This window comes from Ambystoma mexicanum, chromosome 14 (assembly GCF_040938575.1).
Source record: "Ambystoma mexicanum isolate Mex_15411 chromosome 14, UKY_AmexF1_1, whole genome shotgun sequence".
NCBI lineage: Eukaryota > Metazoa > Chordata > Amphibia > Caudata > Ambystomatidae > Ambystoma > Ambystoma mexicanum.
The window spans coordinates 171,718,345-171,736,365 of record NC_090940.1 but is presented as its reverse complement, the minus strand read 5'-3'; the positions used below and the strand labels follow the sequence as shown (position 1 = coordinate 171,736,365).

Sequence of the window (18,021 nt, the reverse complement as noted above, 5' to 3'; positions counted from 1 at the left end):
GCCTCATGGCAGGCGCATCCTCTGAGTCCTCTTCACTGAATGTGGGACCGAGTCCAAGCCATCGAATACCCATGGATAGCCCAGGAATTCACAAAGTGGCCTCATGGCAGGCGCATCCTCTGAGTCCTCTTCACTGAATGTGGGACAGAGTCCAAGCCATCAAACACCCATGGATAGCCCAGGAATTCACGAAGTGGCCTCGTCACAGGGGGATCCTCTGAGTCCTCTTCACTGAATGTGGGACAGAGTCCAAGCCATCGAATACTCATGGATAGCCCAGGAATTCACAAAGTGGCCTCGTCACAGGGGGATCCTCTGAGTCCTCTTCACTGAATGTGGGACACATAGTCCAAGCCATCGACTACCCATGGATAGCCCGGGAATTCACGAAGTGGCCTCGTCAAAGGGGGATCAGGAATTCACCAAGTGTCCTCCTCACAGGGGGATCCTCTGAGTCCTCTTCACTGAATGTGGGACAGAGTCCAAGCCATCGAATACTCATGGATAGCCCAGGAATTCACAAAGTGGCCTCATCACAGGGGGATCCTCTGAGTCCTCTTCACTGAATGTGGGACAGAGTCCAAGCCATCGAATACTCATGCATAGCCCAGGAATTCACGAAGCGGCCTCGTCACAGGGGGATCCTCTGAGTCCTCTTCACTGAATGTGGGACACATAGTCCAAGCCATCGACTACCCATGGATAGCCCGGGAATTCACGAAGTGGCCTCGTCAAAGGGGGATCAGGAATTCACGAAGTGTCCTCCTCACAGGGGGATCCTCTGAGTCCTCTTCACTGAATGTGGGACAGAGTCCAAGCCATCGAATACTCATGGATAGCCCAGGAATTCACAAAGTGGCCTCGTCACAGGGGGATCCTCTGAGTCCTCTTCACTGAATGTGAGACAGAGTCCAAGCCATCGAATACTCATGGATAGCCCAGGAATTCACAAAGTGGCCTCGTCACAGGGGGATCCTCTGAGTCCTCTTCACTGAATGTGAGACAGAGTCCAAGCCATCGAATACTCATGGATAGCCCAGGAATTCACGAAGTGGCCTCGTCACAGGGGGATCCTCTGAGTCCTCTTCACTGAATGTGGGACAGAGTCCAAGCCATCGAATACTCATGGATAGCCCAGGAATTCACAAAGTGGCATCGTCGCAGGGGGATCCTCTGAGTCCTCTTCACTGAATGTGGGACAGAAACACAAGCCTTTGAATGACCTATAGCTAACCCAGGAAATCAAGAAGTGGCCTCGTCAAAGGGGGATCAGGAATTCACGAAGTGTCCTCCTCACAGGGGGATCCTCTGAGTCCTCTTCACTGAATGTGGGACAGAGTCCAAGCCATCCAATACTCATGGATAGCCCAGGAATTCACAAAGTGGCCTCGTCACAGGGGGATCCTCTGAGTCCTCTTCACTGAATGTGGGACAGAGTCCAAGCCATCGAATACTCATGCATAGCCCAGGAATTCACGAAGTGGCCTCGTCACAGGGGGATCCTCTGAGTCCTCTTCACTGAATGTGGGACAGAGTCCAAGCCATCGAATACTCATGGATAGCCCAGGAATTCACAAAGTGGCATCGTCGCAGGGGGATCCTCTGAGTCCTCTTCACTGAATGTGGGACAGAAACACAAGCCTTTGAATGACCTATAGCTAACCCAGGAAATCAAGAAGTGGCCTCGTCAAAGGGGGATCAGGAATTCACGAAGTGACCTCCTCACAGGGGGATCCTCTGAGTCCTCTTCACTGAATGTGGGACAGAGTCCAAGCCATCCAATACTCATGGATAGCCCAGGAATTCACAAAGTGGCCTCGTCACAGGGGGATCCTCTGAGTCCTCTTCACTGAATGTGGGACAGAGTCCAAGCCATCGAATACTCATGCATAGCCCAGGAATTCACGAAGTGGCCTCGTCACAGGGGGATCCTCTGAGTCCTCTTCACTGAATGTGGGACAGAGTCCAAGCCATCGAATACTCATGGATAGCCCAGGAATTCACAAAGTGGCCTCGTCGCAGGGGGATCCTCTGAGTCAAAGTGGCCTCGTCAAAGGGGGATCAGGAATTCACGAAGTGTCCTCCTCACAGGGGGATCCTCTGAGTCCTCTTCACTGAATGTGGGACAGAGTCCAAGCCATCCAATACTCATGGATAGCCCAGGAATTCACAAAGTGGCCTCATCACAGGGGGATCCTCTGAGTCCTCTTCACTGAATGTGGGACAGAGTCCAAGCCATCGAATACTCATGCATATCCCAGGAATTCACGAAGTGGCCTCGTCACAGGGGGATCCTCTGAGTCCTCTTCACTGAATGTGGGACAGAAACACAAGCCTTTGAATGACCTATAGCTAACCCAGGAAATCAAGAAGTGGCCTCGCCAGAGGTGGGTGCTCTGCTTCCTTGTCAGATACCGTTGTCGCTGCAGATTCTGGGTGTTTGGCTGCTGTAAGGACGCCATCTTGCACTGCAGACTAGTATTCGCCCGAGTGTGATTATTATACAGCGCCTTTGCAACCATCAGAGTGTAAGAAGGCAAAGATGGCGACCGGTTAGCAAAGATGTGGAATCCGCAGCAAAAGCCCCGCCATCTAATGACAATATGTTCCTAAGAATGCCAACAAGCCTGCAGTGGACATCAACATTGGGGGTGCAGGAGAGACCATTTGACAGGCTCAAAGTATGCGGAGGTGTCATGTAAACATACGGTTAGCAAAAGTAGCAGCCTTGCTTGCAGAGCACTGCTCCCATTGTGGGCTCTCGCTTCCTCTTCTGGCTTCGTTTTTACTCTGGCTGTTTTTTGATGAGTCAGGTTTCAGTGCAAACAAGGAGCAAAGCACCACTAACCAGAGAGGTATTAAGAATAATAATAATAACAATAATAATGATAATATCAGTTAATAATGATATATTCCGCTTCGTGCCAGACTCTTCCTGCTTCTAAGCGCTGCAAAAAGTAACTGTTATTATTGTCTTCCCTAATGGGACATCAGAAGAATGAAGGGCTGAGCTAAGTGCACACTCACCCCCAAAGCGAGGAGCAGGCACTTAACTTGTGGGCTATCCACTGTGGGCTATTTTGACAATTAGGGCAGGTCTCAGGGTGGAGACCTGCTTCAGTGCTGCCCCTTTGGGAGTCTCGGGAGGATAGCTCAGCGGCAACGTGTTGCCTTCGAAGCAAGACGACACGGAGCAACACAGGTTCGATCCGCACGTCCGCACTTAGAAACCTCTGGGTATTAAGCACCTTATAAATAACCTATCATATCATATCACAGATGTGCAGCAAGAGAGTGTGAGTAAATATATTTCCAACATTTCGCAGAGATTGCTTCCAAAATGGGAGCAGGCCTGCCTCCGACTGCAGAGAGGTTTGTGTATACTGTGATCGGTCAGACACGAGGCCCATCGGCATCGACGATCAACCCAGAGTTATGACAACTTGCCGGGTCCTCTCTATAGCAGGTTGTCTACGGTTTCTGCGACTGATGACACGCAGATGTGGTTACCTGTTATGCTATGTTACTGGGATTTACACCACACACCGTTATCATTTGCATGGTCGTATGTCACTGCCCTTCACTGTTTCCGTGCCCCCCAATGCCTGCATTCATGGGCATAATCTTAGGGGGGGACAAGAGTGTTTGTCTCCACCAACTTTTGTGGCACATCGTTTTGTCCCACTCATTTGGCAAGGGCCCCTTTCGTTTAGATGTCTTGTCCCCTCCCCCCAACATTTTCAGCAACGTTAGGCCACTGCCTGCATTCTAGACCGCCGTCCCACCTTTTCACCTCCGTGAGCCAAAGCATTCTCCACGCCGTACGATGACAATAGTTAAGAGCCACCCGCCGCACCCGCATGCCCCATCGCATGAGTGGCGACGATAGGGTCCATATACAAAGAAGCCGAAATGCAGGTATCAGTCAATGGTGAAACCTTTACAGGCCCAACTACTGGCAACGCCCCAGCATTGAAAAGTGGTCAGCGATGAAGAAACAAGTGAGAAAGTGTGACTGTAGGCATTTAAGAAGCATGTTCCCCCATTCTCATGTTCGAATCTAGTGCAGGGCGCCTCGTCGACACTCACATCGCCACCACTCAGCTAACCAGACAACGGAAGACCAGGCACGAATGCCCTCCCAACGGCCAAATCAATACTACCGGATCTAAGGGGAAACACCACCTGAAGGAAAAGCAAAGGACTTGGCCATGGGTCTGAAAGAATCACCCAAGTCAATAAAGTGCTGAGGCTGCACTTTTTACTTGTGTATTCTGGGAAATGTGCAGGTCACCTTATTCACAAAGATGAGCGGCTCCTTTCTGGGGGGGGGGGGTGGGAGATGCATGCGCCGGTCAGCCCGCATGCACGTACTAGTGTCAGGAGCCCCCTGTGGACTCATACATACCGCGCTGCAGGGTATAGTCTCGGGTGGATAGCTCAAGAGCAACGTGCTCGCTTTGGAAGCAAGACGACATGGAGCACTACAGGTTCGATCCCCGGGTCCGCGCTTAGAAACCTCTGTGTATTAAGCACCTCTGTGTATTAAGCACGTTATAAATAACCTATCATAGCACAGGGGGCAGCCCATCAAAGTCTTCACTCGGGCCTCATTTGGCTCAGGCTGGCAGGTCGTTACCGGCCCAGCCCACCCCAGACCATGGTCATACATGCATTATTGCCCTCCAGCAATGCATCATGTGCCATAAAACTGCTCGCATGCCAATGTTCTAAGAGGGCTCCCCAGTGCTGCAGTACAAAAGCAGCAGGACTGCCACCCAGCCGGCAACTAAATAAGCACACTCCCCCAAGTGCTACCACTGCACAGCCCTTTTGTAGCTGGGCCCCAAATATACCACAGCAGTGTTTCCTTTCATTCGTTTTTTAAATTAACAAGGGCTTTCTTCAGCTGTCAACACAAAGACAGACCAATATAAAATGCATAAATAATAGATTTAGTTAAAATAAATGTTTAACTTTCCATCACACACCGAGGCCTGTGTTTATGAAGCAGTAAAAATTCAACATGTTATTGTGAGGCTAATACCCTACTTTATAATAAATTATACAGTTATAAATAACACTTGTGGGAACAGCCGCAGACACAATGGCACCCAAGGACTGTGCACTCCACTGCCTCCACCACCACCTGCTCACATTCAGAATAATGTATCCTTTTTTGCAGCCCTTGGTCACCGCTCTGGTATCCCCGTGCCCAGGATCCAGATGGGATTAACTGTGTTGGGTCATTTCCCTTCATTTAATGTTTCCTGAGGGTGGTTTTCCATCCATGTGTCCACCCACTATCCTCTGTGATTAATAATAATCATTTAGAATTTATATAGCGCTTCGAACCCTCAGGTATCTGAGCGACCCACGTTGTGTGGTGCTCGTTTATCAACCTGGAAGGATGAAAGACTGAGTTTGGCCCTGCCAGGATTCGAACCTGTGTTGGTAGGCTCTGCACAGATGTCAAAGCTGAGTGCCCTACTGGCTGTGCTATCTGACCAGCCAATAATCTGATGATTATTATTAGGGATATTATGATTTGGGTATTTATTGAGAGCAGACCTAGCTTCGGGGAGCAACTGAGTGCTTTGCAATCATAAGGGGGAGGACACAGTGAGGGAAGCAGAGAAAAAAGGAACGGGGGTCTAACAGGGGAGGGTGAGCAATTGGCAGCATGCGGGGAAAACAGTGGGGAGCAGATCACAGAGTCTCAGGTAGGGTGGGGAGGGCAGGGTGTGTGGAAATAGGTGTTAAGGAGGAGCTATTCCTTGAAGAGGAAGGTCTTGAGCTCTTTCCTGAACTGTTGAAGTGATGGGGCAAGTCCGATGTTGATGGGGAGGAGGTTCCAGAGTCTTGGAGCATAGACAGAGAAGGCCTGTCTCCTGGTTCTTTCCTTTCTGCACTGTCATAATTCAAGTGTGCACTTTTGCTTACCCCTGTTGGATCACAGGCCTCCGGAGATGCTAAGTTTCTCAGTGAGGTAGCTTGGAGACTTCAGGATGACAGCCTTGTCATCCAGGAGCAACAGGATTTGGAGATGGTACCGGCTTGCAGTGAGAGCCGGTGTTACACATTATGGGAGATGGTCTCTATGGGCTCGCAATCGGTTGTGTGGTACCCTTCTCTATGTGACTCCCGAGAATCCTTTTCAAGCTGTTTCCCGTTCTGAAAGTAGCGGCCTAGATTCTTCACGTGTCTCCGAGACGTTCCGGCCTGCTCACGTGATCATTTATCAAACACGGAAGCCGGCAACTCCTTGCGTCGCTTCTGTTTCAACAGACGCTCCGTGAGTTCGCCTCTAGGGATTTCTTATCTCTGCTGCTACCATTTGACTGTCGACTTACCCTGTACCTTTTTGTCTCTCAAGCTCTCAGCTCCAGATTCTCACTCCCATTCCGGTCCCGCCATCTCTCGGGATTTCTCATCACGCCCAGAAATCCATTGGCGTTACGATTACGCCAATTCTGCTTTCATCCGTGCTAGAACACCCAATAGCTGTAAGTGACATAAACTCAGAATTCCGTTCCGTTTCTTTCGATTCAGATTCTGACCCAAAGATTGTTTCTTTTAGAGCCCTCATCTCCCGATCTCTTCTCCTTCGAAGCCCTAAATCATTTCTCCTCTCCTTCACTTCACTGGTGAGAACCCTTTACTGTGCCATTCAATTTCCATTTTCCATTTCCTACTTTACGTTACTATTCTGATCATTTTCCTTTCGTTGATTCAGACGAAGCCTTCCTGCCCACAGCCATTCGTTGATGACATTCATCTTCCATCCGGATCCACAATACTTCCAGAGTCTACCAGGGTTTTCTTCCCCATCGAGGGTTTCCCTGGTTACCCTGTTCTCTCCCCTGGTTAATTCCACTCCGGGTCGGAGAGGACAGGGCTGTCCTAGGGTGGCTTTCACGGCGGCACTTGATTGTTTCCTAGTGGTCTACTCGATCGGTCAAGGTGAGATTATTCACATTTTACTAATCATTGTGGAAAGAAGTATCGACAATTTAGTCGTTAATCCAATAAGTAATAGCCGGTGAAGTTCGATGAGGGTCGGGGTGATGTGGTCGAATTTACGGAGTCCTTAAATTAGTCTTGCTGCAGCATGCAGGACACATTTCAGGGGTGCCAGGGTAGTCGCCGGAAGGTCTTCCAAAAGGCTCCCTAGAGGAAAAGCAGTTTCATAGGCTTAAGGACAGGAGGCCTGCCTTCAATTCACCTGGAAAGAGTCCTCTGGAATTCAGACAGCTGGATGTTGCATTTGGGTAGTCAAGATCACAGATCTTTTGATTCTGATTGTTTACAGCAATTAAAACAATTGTTGGTTGTCCCCTGCAAGGCAGGCTCTTATATCTATTGGGGGAAGGAAGGGTGGTGGGGGCAGAACAAGTCGATAAAGTGTGTTCTTCTCATTTACATATCTCTGCTCTCCTGCGTTCCTACATACACAATGGCCGTGTGCACATGGTTCATGTAATTTCATCCCAGGATTAACCCTCGCTGGGTTTTTCTCAGTGGAAATTTTATCAAGAAAACTCATAGACTTTTTTATTTTATTTATGGGGGGTTCCCCCGCCCCAATCTCCCCATCCCCTTTAATTTTTATGTATTCCCGAACACCCACGCCCCATATATATATATATATATATGTAGCCACCCCACAAAAATTCGATGAGTTTATTTTTTGATAAAATTCCTGTTGAGAAAAACCCAGTGGGGGTTACTCTTGCGATGAAACGACGTCGTACCGCGCACATTGCGTCTGGGGTCAGGGTATGTTGAGGCAGTTCATAAATATGATTTCTTTCTACAGGAATTGGTTGATGGGTATAGCAGCCCTTTGCCTTTAATTCTGTTTGGTGGTTCGAAGATTTCTGCTTTGTTAGTGCCCACTTTGTTAGTGCTGTGACATGGAAGAGGGATGTGAGGGCAGATCACTTACCGGTAACCCTCATTACTCGTAGCCCCACACTTCTCGTCAAGGTCCTTACATCCCCGGCTACCCTCTCTAAGGGTCTGTGGCTTCAGCCCAGTGTAAGCATTTCATGCAGACTACACAGGAGGTTTCTGGTTAGACCATGCCCTTTATCGGGTAACATGTTAAAACATTGCTTAAATAAGGTCTTTTGCAAAAAAGCCAACATAAAAAACATGCAATGGTTAAGCGGGAACGAAAACATTAGTAAAGGGAGAAAGGGAAAAACAGGTGGTTAAGGAGTGAGGACACTTCAACCCCTATAAAGGAAAGAGCTGGGAAAAAACACATGGACAAAAAAAAACATTGTGTCAACCTTATTACCAAAGACTGTTCTCAAGAAGAGGTTTTCCAATGGAACCCTGTATACCTCAGCTGGAGGAGGGGTTGGCCCTGGTATGAAATGATATTCAGAAACAAGTGACCCTGTCCAAGAGGTAGGATCCCCTCACGCTGTTAGGACTGTGATCAGGAAGAGCAGGACTAGGAGTAATGACAATTGCCAGTAGGCAGCCGATATCTATACATACCTATTATAAGGTGAGCTGAGGAGTTTTGCAGCACTTGAAGCACTGGGATATTATTTTAAATCATGCCTTTGAAGGAATTTGCCATATGCTAAATAGAGTTACTTAAGGCTCTGTAAAATGACAAAAAAATCAGACGAAAGATCATTGAAATAACTCAACAATTGCTGCATCAAGCGTTGAGTGTAAACAGGGATTTAAGTGTGACGGAAGCGTTGAGTGTAAACAGGGATTTAAGTGTGCCGGGCTCGCCGTGGCGGAGACCCAGAAGTCTAGAAAGGGCTCCAGAGCTGGGGCCCTGCTAGGGCTCACCCCCAACTAGCCCCAGATATGCTGACCCCCTCAGACAGCCAGTTTAGCCAAAGTGTTGCATGGTTAAAAGGCTGCCTGCAGGTGTCAGTGCTTCTGATTAGAAAAAGGAGAGGCATCGGCCAAGATGCAGGCTTGAACCTCTACATAAAAGTTTAAAAAAGAGGGAATACTTAGGAGCTCACAACCTACAAAAGGGACCTGGCAGAGCAAGAGGCACAAACTGTATTCTGGAAAGCACCAAAACTCCCCCACCACCCGCATGGAGAATGTTAATAAGCTGGTTAATAGCATGACGCCTTACACATTGCAGAAAACTATGAGTGAGCCCATCAGATCCACTGTGGAATAACCGACTGCAGTAAAAATAGGGCACTTACACAACACAGCCAGGAGATAACTTCTTGAAAAAGTGCACTTAGATTCAGTGCCCTAACAATCAGTCCAAGTTCAGCGCGATCTTAATCATGCACCAGAGGTCCAAGCATGGTAATGAAAAGCGGACTTATCGGAGTTCCCGGGAAGCACAATGCTGTTCTCTATTGTACGCTGGCGTGTGTTTGAGCAGAGCCCCACACACCTTTATTTGGCCAGCAAAACCTTTACAACGTGAGCTTATTGTACCCGTATTCTGCCAGCAAGAGGTAGGACTGGCCTACCAAACTGCAAACCAACTTGCTTTCTCTATCGTGCCATTGTCTCACATGGGCAAACAGTGTGTACAGGGCAGGTGGAATGCCATCGCGTGGGGACAGCTGCATTGGGGTGAAAATAAAGTCATTGGGGAGCTAACCGCGGGACTCCGAAATTACTCTGAAGTTTCTCTTATATCGAGTTTGGCCACAGTGGCGTGATGACATGCAAGCCCAGAAGGTAGTTTTGTCTGAAGCGATGCCCAGGTGGTTAAGAGGAAATACTTGGCTGTGATGAAGACTCGGTCCCCCAGCTCCCCGCCTTCCCACCCCTAGTCTGCTGGCCTACCCCCAGCTCCCCGCCTTCCCACCACTAGTCTGCTGGCCTACCTCCAGCTCCCCGCCTTCCCACCACTAGTCTGCTGGCCTACCCCCAACTCCCCGCCTTCCCACCACTAGTCTGCTGGCCTACCCCCAGCTCCCCACCCTCCTAACACTAGTCTGCTGGCCTACCCCGAGGCCCCCGCCCTTCTACCACTAGTCTGCTGGCCTACCCCGAGCTCCCCACCCTCCTATCACTAGTCTGCTGGCCTACTCCCAGCTCCCCGCCATCCTACTGCCAGTCTTCAGGCCTACTCCTGCTGCTGCCCTCCTACCACTAGTCTGGTGGCCTACCCTCAGTTCCCCGCCTTCCTAACACTAGTCTGCTGGCCTACCCCCAGCTCCCCGCCTTCCCACCACTAGTCTGCTGGCCTACCCCCAGCTCCCCGCCTTCCCACCACTAGTCTGCTGGCCTACCTCCAGTTCCCCGCCTTCCTAACACTAGTCTGCTGGCCTACCCCCAGCTCCCCGCCTTCCCACCACTAGTCTGCTGGCCTACCCCCAGCTCCCCGCCTTCCCACCACTAGTCTGCTGGCCTATCCCCAGCTCCCTGCCTTCCCACCCCTAGTCTGCTGGCCTATCCCCAGCTCCCCGCCTTCCCATCCCTAGTCTGTTGGGCCACCCCCAGCTCCCCGCCTTCCCACCACTAGTCTGCTGGCCTATCCCCAGCTCCCTGCCTTCCCACAACTGGTCTGCTGGCCTACCCCCAGCTACCCGCCTTCCCACCACTAGTCTGCTGGCCTATCCCCAGCTCCCCGCCTTCCCACCCCTAGTCTGCTGGGCCACCCCCAGCTCCCTGCCTTCCCACCACTAGTCTGCTGGCCTACCCCCAGCTCCCCACCTTCCCACAACTAGTCTGCTGGCCTACCCCCAGCTCCCCGCCTTCCCACCACTAGTCTGCTGGCCAACCCCCAGCTCCCCGCCTTCCCACCACTAGTCTGCTGGCCTACCCCAGCTCCCCGCCCTCCTAACACTAGTCTGCTGGCCTACCACGAGGCCCCGCCCTTCTACCACTAGTCTGCTGGCCTACCCCCAGGTCCCTGCCCTTCTACCACTAGTCTGCTGGCCCAACCCCAGCTCCCCGCCTTTCCACCACTAGTCTGCTGGCCTACCCCCAGCTCCCCGCCGTCCCACCACTAGTCTGCTTGCCTACCCCCAGCTCCCCGCCTTCCCACCAGTAGTCTGCTGGCCTGCCCCCAGCTCCCCGCCTTCCCACCACTAGTCAGCTGGCCTACCCCCAGCTCCCCTCCTTCCCACCAGTAGTCTGCTGGCCTACCCCCAGCTCCCCGCCTTCCCACCACTAGTCTCCTGGCCTACACCCAGCTCCCCGCCTTCCCACCACTAGTCTGCTGGCCTACCCCCAGCTCCCCGCCTTCCCATCACTAGTCTGCTGGCCTATCCCCAGCTCCCCGCCTTCCCACCCCTAGTCTGCTGGCCTATCCCCAGCTCCCCGCCTTCCCACCCCTAGTCTGCTGGGCCACCCCCAGCTCCCCGCCTTCCCACCACTAGTCTGCTGGCCTACGCCCAGCTTCCCGCCTTCCCACAACTACTCTGCTGGCCTACCCCCAGCTCCCCGCCTTCCCACCCCTAGTCTGCTGGCCTATCCCCAGCTCCCCGCCTTCCCACCCCTAGTCTGCTGGGCCACCCCCAGCTCCCCGCCTTCCCACCACTAGTCTGCTGGCCTACCCCCAGCTTCCCGCCTTCCCACAACTAGTCTGCTGGCCTACCCCCAGCTCCCCGCCTTCCCACCACTAGTCTGCTGGCCTACCCCCAGCTCCCCGCCTTCCCACCACTAGTCTGCTGGCCTATCCCCAGCTCCCCGCCTTCTCACCCCTAGTCTGCTGGGCCACCCCCAGCTCCCTGCCTTCCCACCACTAGTCTGCTGGCCTACCCCCAGCTCCCCGCCCTTCCCACCACTAGTCTGCTGGCCTACCCCCAGGTCCCCACCTTCCCACCACTAGTCTGCTGGCCTACTCCAGCTCCCCGCCCTCCTAATACTAGTCTGCTGGCCTACCCCCAGGCCCCTGCCCTTCTACCACTAGTCTGCTGGCCCAACCCCAGCTCCCCGCCTTCCCACCACTAGTCTGCTGGCCTACCCCCAGCTCCCCGCCTTCCCACCAGTAGTCTGCTGGTCTACCCCCGGCTCCCCGCCTTCCTACCACTAGTCAGCTGGCCTACCCCCAGCTCCCCGCCTTCCCACCACTAGTCTGCTGGCCAACCCCCAGCTCCCCGCCTTCCCACCACTAGTCTGCTGGCCTACCCCCAGCTCCCCGCCCTAGTAACTCTAGTCTGCTGGCCTACCCCGAGGCCCCGCCCTTCTACCACTAGTCTGCTGGCCTACCCCGAGCTCCCCACCCTCCTATCACTAGTCTGCTGGCCTACTCCCAGCTCCCCGCCATCCTACCGCCAGTCTTCAGGCCTACCCCCGCTGCTGCCCTCCTACCACTAGTCTGGTGGCCTACCCTCAGTTCCCCGCCTTCCTAACACTAGTCTGCTGGCCTACCCCCAGCTCCCCACCTTCCTAACACTAGTCTGCTGGCCAACGCCCAGCTCCCCGCCCTCCTACCACTAGTCTGCTGGCCTCCCCCGAGCTCCCCGCCCTTCTACCACTAATCTACTGGCCTACCCCCAGCTCCCCGCCCTCCCACCACTGATCTGCTGGCCTACCCCCAGCTCCCCGCCCTCCTACCACTAGTCTGCTGGCCTACCCCAAGCTCCCTGCCCTCCTACCACTAGTCTGCTGGCCTACCCCCAGCTCCCAGCCCTCCTAACTCTAGTCTGCTGGCCTACCACCAGCTCCCCACCCTCCTACCACTAGTCTGCTGGCCCACCTCCAGATCCCCGCCCTCCTAACACTAGTCTGCTGGCCTACCCCGAGCTCCCCACCCTCCTACGACTAGTCTGCTGGCCTACCCCCAGCTCCCTGCCCTCCTACCACTAGTGTGCTGGCCTTCCCCGAGCTCCCCGCCCTTCTACCACTAATCTGCTGGCCTAACCCCAGCTCCCCGCCCTCCCACCACTAGTCTGTTGGCCCACCCCCAGCTCCCCTCCCTCCTACCACTAGTCTGCTGGCCTACCCCGAGCACCCCACCTTCCCACCACTTGTCTGCTTGTCTACTCCCAGCTCCCCGCCATCCTACCACTAGTCTGCTGGCCTACCCCGAGCTCCCCGCCCTCCTACCACTAGTCTGCTGGCCTACCCTGAGCTCCCCGCCCTCCTACCACTAGTTTGCTGGCCTACCCCCAGCTTCCCGCCCTCCTACCACTAGTCTGCTGGCCTCCTCTTAGCTCCCTGCCTTTCTACCACTACTCTGCTGGCCTAACCCCGGCTCCCTGTCTTCCTACCACTAGTCTGCTGGCCTACCCCCAGCTCCCCGCCTTCCCACCACTAGTCTGCTGGTGTACCCCCAGCTCCCCGCCTTCCCACCACTAGTCTGCTGGCCTACCCCCAGCTCCCCGCCTTCCCACCAGTAGTTTGCTGGTCTACCCCTGGCTCCCCGCCTTCCTACCACAAGTCTGCTGGCCTACCCCCAGCTCCCCGCCTTCCCACCACTAGTTTGCTGGCCTACCCCCAGCTCCTCGCCTTCCCACCACTAGTCTGTTGGCCTGCCCCCAGCTCCCCGCCCTCCTAACACTAGTCTGCTGGCATACCCCGAGGCCCCCGCCCTTCTACCACTAGTCTGCTGGCCTACCCCCAGGCCCCCGCCCTTCTACCACTAGTCTGCTGGCCCAACCCCAGCTCCCTGCCTTCCTACCACTAGTCTGCTGGCCTACCCACAGCTCCCTGCCTTCCCACCACTAGTCTGCTGGCCTACCCCCAGCTCCCCGCCTTCCCACCACTAGTCTGCTGGCCTACCCCCAGCTCCACGCCTTCCCACCACTAGTCTGCTGGCCTACCCCGAGCTCTCCACCCTCCTATCACTAGTCTGCTGGCCTACTCCCAGCTCCCCGCCATCCTACCGCTTTTCTTCAGGCCTACCCCCGCTGCTGCCCTCCTACCATTAGTCTGGTGGCCTACCCTCAGTTCCCCGCCTTCCTAACACTAGTCTGCTGGCCTACCCCCAGCTCCCCACCTTCCTAACACTAGTCTGCTGGCCAACGCCCAGCTCCCTGCCCTCCTACCACTAGTCTGCTGGTCTACCCCGAGTTCCCCACCCTTCTATCACTAATCTGCTGGCCTACCCCCAGCTCCCTGCCCTCCCACCACTAATCTGCTGGCCTACCCACAGCTCCCCGCCCTTCTACCACTAGTCTGCTGGCCTACCCCCAGCTCCCTGCCCTCCTACCACTAGTTTGCTGGCCTAACCCCAGCTCCCAGCACTCCTAACTCTAGTCTGCTGGCCTACCCCCAGCTCCCTGCCCTCCTACCACTAGTCTGCTGGCTCACCCCCAGCTCCCCGCCCTCCTACCACTAGTCTGCTGGCCTACCCCGATCTCCCCACCCTCCTACCACTAGTCTGCTGGCCTACCCCCAGCTCCCTGCCCTCCTACCACTAGTGTGCTGGCCTACCCCGAGCTCCCTGCCCTTCTACCACTAATCTGCTGGCTTACCCCCAGCTCCCCGCCCTCCCACCGCTAGTCTGTTGGCCCACCCCCAGCTCCCCGCCCTCCTACCACTAGTCTGCTGGCCTACCCGAGCTCCCCACCCTCCTACCACTTGTCTGCTGGCCTACTCCCAGCTCCCGCCATCCTACCACTAGTCTGCTGGCCTACCTCGAGCTCCTCACCCTCCTACCACTAATCTGCTGGCCTACCCCCAGATCCCGCCCTCCTACCACTAGTTTGCTGGCCTACCCCAAGCTCCCCGCCCTCCTACCACTAATCTGCTGGCCTCCTCCCAGCTCCCCGCCTTCCTACCACTAGTCTGCTGGCCTACCCCCAGCTCCCCGCCCTAGGTGCACTCTTGTAAAGTTCAAGGAGATTAAGTGAAGAGACGAAAACTGGTGTCATCACTCCCTCCCTCGAGCTAACACTCAAGGTGTGAGTGACTCCTCCGTCCTGGGCCATGGCCCACCCTTTAAACAAGTGGGTGCTGTGTTGTAAGTTATTTGGATCTTAAGCGGAGCAGCTACTTTGATTCTTGAATTATGAATGGGTTGCAATATTTTTTATAACAACTCAGCAAAGACAGTTATCATTTTTATGTATTTTATTTATGTATCTACAGGAGGAACAATGATTTTTTTGATCACAAAAGAACGTACAATAGATATGAAATCAGATTTGACGGGAAGCGGTGAGCTTCTTACAATGGGGTGAGTTTGAGGGACATTCTGACCAGGTTGTGTGGGGGAGTAAATGGAACAGTCAGCGGGGACAATACATGGATGGACATAAATAGATTAAGGACAACCAACATTAGACATTTTAAAGTGCAGGTAGGTGTGACCATGATGGATGAAGTGCTAGAGTGGAGGCAGTGCAAAGTGAGGGACAGAGGCAGGTTAGTGGTGAGAGAAAAGTGTTAGCTAGAAGGCAGATGAGAGGTAGGTTACAAGGGTAACTCAGAGGCGAGGAGATAGGTTTTAGTTTGGTTTCGAACATATCGGTGTGGATTGTTTCTCGAATGTCGGGGAAAGAGAATTCCATGCAATTGGAGCAACAAGAGAGAAATAGTGGGAGCAAGAGGAAGCACAAGGAGGGTGAGGAGCCACAAGGGTAGTCGAGGAGGCAGAGCAGAGATCACGAGAGGGCTTGTAGAGTTGGATAGAAGAGGTTGGATCCAGTGGTGCCTTTCAGTGGATAGACTTGTGAACCAGGAGAAGAAATTTAAATCTGGCCGTTTTACATTGTCATCCACCCAGCTTGGTGAGGGTACGAGGAAGTAGGTGTGAAGTGAGGGAGTTCAAAGAGAGTCCAGTAGCAAAGTTAATGATATTGTCGAGAGGACAGAAAGCATAGTTGGGGAGACCAAAGAGGATGCTGGCACAGTAGTACAGTTTAGAGAAGACAAGAGTGGTTAAGAGGTGCTTGGCTGGGTTAAAAAGGCTTGAGGTGCCTGATTTTTCTAATATTTAAGAGGTTGAGACGAGCTGCAGTTACAGTTTTGGAGATGAAAGTAGAGAAGGTGTGAGAAGGGTCATAGATGACGTTGAGGTTTCTAGCTGAAGAAGAGTAGGGTCGAGTGTCAGGTGGGAACTGGATAGGCAGAGGAAGAGATGAGAGAGAGCTTTTGTCAGGAAAGAAGAGCACCTCTGTTTTGGTAGGGTTTATCATGAGAGAGTGTGAAGCCATCCAATATTTAATGGCAGAGGGCCAGTTGGACATTTTGACAGAGAAATAAGAGGAGAGTTCAGGGAAAGAGAAGAAGATTTGGGTGCCGTCCGTGTAGAGTTGGTACAAGAACCCAAAGGAAGAGATTAGTGCCACAAGAGCAGAAGTGTAGATTGTAAAGAGGAGCAGAACCTAGACAGAGCCTTGTGGAACACCAACAGCCAGAGGAGTGAGCGAGGAGGTGTTGGTGCTGCAGGAGACAGAGAATGACGAGGTGCGAGGTAGGATTCCATCCAGGCAATGGCTTGATTGTGAATCCCAAGAAGAAAGAGAGTATTAATATTAAGGAGATCAGAGTGATTGACAGTGTCAAAGGCAGCAGACAGGTCAAGCAGAATTTGGATGGAGGGTAGGTTGGAGTGCTTAGCAGAAGCAATTAAGTTGGACACATTCAGAGAGCAGTTTCCGTGGAGTGACAGGAGTGGAATTGAGACGACAGCTCTGGGGTCTCTGGAACCTAGTATCATCTGCTGCACTAACCCATTCCCCAACCAAATGGCTCACTTCTGCTGTGTCTTTGGCACCTGTGGTTAGGTTTGTCCTTTATACTGGGTTGGTTGAAACAATATCATCAAGTGGGCAGTGCGTAGTGCCAAGTTACTGGGAGCATGCAGTTAAAATGCCTGTACCTCTCTTTTAGCTGCACTTCTGCACCCATGGCATAATGTGCTATTATTGTGAATATAAAGCATCTGATTAAGGTCTCTGCTCTGATTAAACCAGATTGTGCAACACTGTGTATCGAATATCTAGTACTGATATCAGATAAAGAGTTGCATAAGCTGAATTTGTCAGGGCTGTGCGCTTAAAGCTGTGGTTTTAAGTCGTTGGAGCATTGCAAGAAAAGAGGAAGAGGCTGGCAGAAAGAAAATTGTGCTTTGAAACACATTCTCCGCCAGCCAGGCACCCGGACAGTGGAGTAACTTTAGTGAGAATGTTGAGGGGGACATGGCATATAAATGAAAGGGGCTCCTGCCAAATGAGTGGGACAAAATGACGGAAGTAGGGAAGCAAAGTGTGTAAGCGCCATCATGTCTGGCAAAGGGGCTTTACTGTACCATTGGGCCACAGATGTGTGCCAATCAAAGCCCTGATTGACTGCAGCAAGACACAGGTTATGCGTGTCACTAGCGTGTGACGTCACCAAGAGTAGACTCGACTGGGTACAATTTGTGAAATCTGAAACTATTACATCTAAAATGAATCGAAGTGAGAAAGATTTGCTTAAAATGAATGACTCTGGGGGTGTAAGCCTGTATGGACTTCATTAAATGCGACCAGCGGGTCCTTCTAGTCTGGTTGGTGGTATTCGTCATATGCCATGAGTGGATGATGGGTTTTTGACAGTCGGGTCCCAGGTGGAACTTGCTGTGGGTTTCTGCGTCTCTTGAGTGGATTCTTGCTCCAGTCAGAAGTATTGCTTCTAAGGTCGAATCTTGGGCTTATTCTTTGAGTTTGTTCAGCCAATCAGATCCCTCAAATCTCCTAGAGGAAGATTTAGGTGCTATTGAAGGCCCTGTTCCTTTGTGGGGTTTGCTAGGTCTTATAGGGTACGGGAAGTCGTTATACAGGGAAGGATCACACTTGGAGGGTGGTTGGTGCATGTTTTGTGTTTGAAGCAGTAGATTGGTGTTTGTTTTTATGTAGTTTGTGTGTTTTTTGCCAGGTTTTTGATCTCCATTGTGTGTCCCTTTGTCTGCTCACTGTTGTTCAGTGTTTTGGGCAAAACAGGAAAAAGTGAATCTTTCACTTTTCCATTTTGTATCCCCGGGTTACAACTTCTCATGACACATTCCCAGTTTCCCCTTAGGTGTTTGTTGTCACCGCTTCGTCTGCCCACTTGCTGTTGTGTTGGTCTGCCATTCTTGTTCACGTTTGTGCGTTGCCTTGTATCTTGACTTATTTCTTCAGTGTCGGT

The 18,021-nt window shown here is 52.6% G+C and overlaps 1 protein-coding gene across 2 annotated transcripts in view; it reads left to right on the top strand.

Moving 5' to 3' along the window:
- ITPKA (inositol-trisphosphate 3-kinase A) overlaps positions 1-18,021 on the top strand; it is a 716,275-nt gene that overhangs the window by 214,441 nt on the left and 483,813 nt on the right. The window lies entirely within an intron of this gene.